This window comes from Marmota monax, unplaced genomic scaffold (assembly GCF_021218885.2).
Source record: "Marmota monax isolate L192 unplaced genomic scaffold, Marmota_monax_Labrador192_F-V1.1 WCK01_AAM20220418_F8-fsc00276, whole genome shotgun sequence".
Taxonomy (NCBI): domain Eukaryota; kingdom Metazoa; phylum Chordata; class Mammalia; order Rodentia; family Sciuridae; genus Marmota; species Marmota monax.
Window position 1 is genome coordinate 1,616,026 of NW_026695204.1, and position 3,412 is coordinate 1,619,437.

A 3,412-nucleotide genomic window follows, 5' to 3' on the forward strand; every position below is an offset into this window, starting at 1 on the left:
CTTTAAAATTGTTCTGGTCAGGTCTTAAAGTCACAGCAGTGAAAAAGCTCACTGAAACATTATGTTTCTGTATCCTATGTAGAAAATCTTTATCTAACCTCATGACAGATAAAGGATCTGCTCTGCTTTGTTGTGGAAATTTTATGAATTTTACCATTACATTTCAAAGCATGATATAATAAAGTTAATATTTACATATAATGTGAAGTAGGGTCACAATTCCTGTTGCCCCTCCTCTTTTATTGCATATGAGATCCAGCTGTCTATTTATGGAAAAGAGTCTTCTTTCATCATTGTGTTACCTCAAACTTGGAATTTTCTCTGTATGAAGGCTTTTAAATAAGAGATCAATTTCTTTATGCATGTTTTTTTTTTTTTTCTTTTGTGTGCTGGAGATTGAACCCAGGGCCTTGTGCATGCAAGGCAAGCACTCTACCAACTGAGCTATATGACCAACCCACATATAGGTGTTTTGTTTTTTTTTTTTTTTTTTTTTTTTTAACCATACTTCTTTTCCTTCTTCAGTACATTCTGGTTGTGTCTTTCAAGGTCTTTATCCACTTATATCTAAGTTTTTAAACTGTATGGGTATAAAGATGATGTTCCTGGCATTATTACAGTATTTGTTAGCTTTTCAGTGCAGGATGTGAACTAAATACTTGCCTTTTTTCCCCTGATACTGCCAATTTGTATATTTAAGGTTGTCGTATCTTCTTAATAATTGACTCTCTTATTATTATGAGATGACACCCTTTTTTCTATATTCTGAATCATTGTGGTAGTTCTTTGTTTTTATTTTTTATTGGCACTGCTGGGCATCAAACCCATTGCACCATATGTGCTAGGTAAGCACTCTTCCATTTAGCTACATCCCCAGCCTTTTGAAGCATTTTAAAGTAATTTTCTTGACATGGTATATATTTCTGAATCCTCTTAATATTAACTTATTTGTAGGGTACTCTTAATTTGGGATTCACATAGATGACATATAGTTGAATCTTATTTTTTCAGTCTGACAATTTCTGTATTTTAATTGGAATATATAGCCTACTTAAATCTAATGTTATTATTTACATAGTCAATTGTAAATCAATTATCATACTAAATGTTTCTTTTTTCTTTGGTCATTTTCTTCCTTTCTTTTGTTTATATATCTATCAATTCTTATATAATGATGAGACTTTGTCTCCACTGTTGGCTTCTTAGCATGTATTTCTTCGTTTTATATTTTAGTTTTCCCTAAAGAGTTTGCAATATACACCTTTGACTTATCCGTATCATTTTTATGTTACCACTTCAAATAACACATTTCACATCTAGTCCTTGACTTGATGCTAATTCTGGGAGATCAAGGACTCATTCTATCTTCTTCAGCCTTTTTATAGACTTTATAGATTTTTGTGGATTGTGGCTGGAATATGTAGGCCTCCAGGAAATAAGTGCTTCCTGAAGAAATAAATAACAGAAACATACCTGTCAGTTCTTCTTCTTTTTTTTAATTAATTTGATATCATAGAGTCTAAGGAAAATGGCCTAAAAGCTAACAGCTTTGCAGAGTACACATGATCTCAAGTTCATAAATCCCTAATTGTTGTATATTTTCAAATTTAACTGAAATTAAGATTGTCTTCCTAAAGATGTAGAGTAATGCTATAAATATCTGATGAGCTCTTCATTTGAAATGTACTAGAAAAATATAATCATGCCTACATGCATTTGTGGATATGTACCTCATGTGTACACGTGTACATTCTCTCATCATGGCTTGAAAGATATGACAATACAAAACAATAATGAAACCGGGCAACCACTTTCAAGGATCACACTTTGCAACTTAATGTCGACTTAAATTGCAAACTAAAACACATTAAAATATATGAAGGAGCTATAAATAGTTCAATTGTGAAAAAGGCATTCATGTACTTTATGATTTAACTTTGATGAACATGGGAAGTGCACAAGGTGAACCAAATGCAGAGGTATGAGAAGATGCAGTTGAATTGTAGGCTTTCCACATCACTCTGCTGCCTCCTTCCATGACCTTTCTCCTGGCAAAGCTTTGTAGGAGGGTGAGTTGGCCTTAAGTCTCAATTCTTAGGAGGAAGTGAGCATTGCCAGGAGCATCCTTCTTATCTTTATATACAGCCTACTGATAGACTTTGGCAGCTACTTACGCATGTTTCAAAGTATATGAAAGGGTCGATCTCAGCTAACTCAGAATGTGCCTAATTGCTTTTGCTAGATGCCCTGTGGTATTTTAGACAAACAATATGTGGCCAAACGGTATCAAGCTTTCCTAACATATTCTACAGCTTAGTGACCCTACTGACAAATGACCTTTCAACGCTCTGCCCTCAAATACCTACAGGAACTTTTTCCCTGGATCAAAAGTTAGAATAATTAGGAGTGTGAAATTTCGTGGAACTCTCTAATGGAGTTTTGAGTTTTCAACAAAATAAATTATCACTTAGTCAGACATTGCCTCCTCACATACCCCATCTTGACTGCTTTAATGGTAATTTTTCTAAGACCATAATGCATGAGGCAACACCTACTCACCTAAGTTAAGGCCATCACTCTTACATTTCTCTGCATATAAAACAGCTTGTCACCTCACAGCTGTAAGGTGAGAAATAGGAAAATAGATCTTTTAAATGAAAACAGGTATTAAAGTGACTGAATGTTACTCCTGAAAAAGCAAAAGCACAAAAATTTATTGTTTAAATAATGAGAAGATTAATGATACACAAGTCCCTTTGGTCGAACATACAGTCACCTTAGTAATTTATAGATGTAAAAGGTCATGTGCACATGCAGTATCAAAATTTCACGACTGCAGTGTAGTTGCAAGTTAAATTTATGAAGTCAGAACTGCAGCATATTATCAAAATAAAATTGAATTTACTAATGTAATTACATACCAAGATTGCAAATTCACTAAATTTATAATAGACCTCTTGATGACTAAGAATAGTTTTGTCATTATGAAATCCTTGCTTCTAAGGTTGTGTATTCTTTTATTTCATAATTTTAGATTAATGTTTTTCATAACAGTTATCAACAGAATTAATTTATTTATTGTCTCTCATAAAAACCTATTCTTATAGGGTGAATGGCACTTGTTTCAAATGGAATCTCATAACCATTTCCACGGTAGCATATGTCTTTTAAAAAATACTTTCTGCTGTGTGTGTGTGTGTGTGTGTGTGTTTTAACTGCAATGCTTTTTATTTTCTCCAAACAAATGAGTGAGCTTGATAAAAGGAAGAAAAGTAGTAACCTGTAAAATAGGAGTAAAATTAGAAAATAAGTAGAAGCACCAAAAAATGTATACTTTGTGGATAACTAGATATTGTGATTTGAAAACAGAAACACTCAAATGCTAATTGAAAATGGAAATATTTAAAGAATT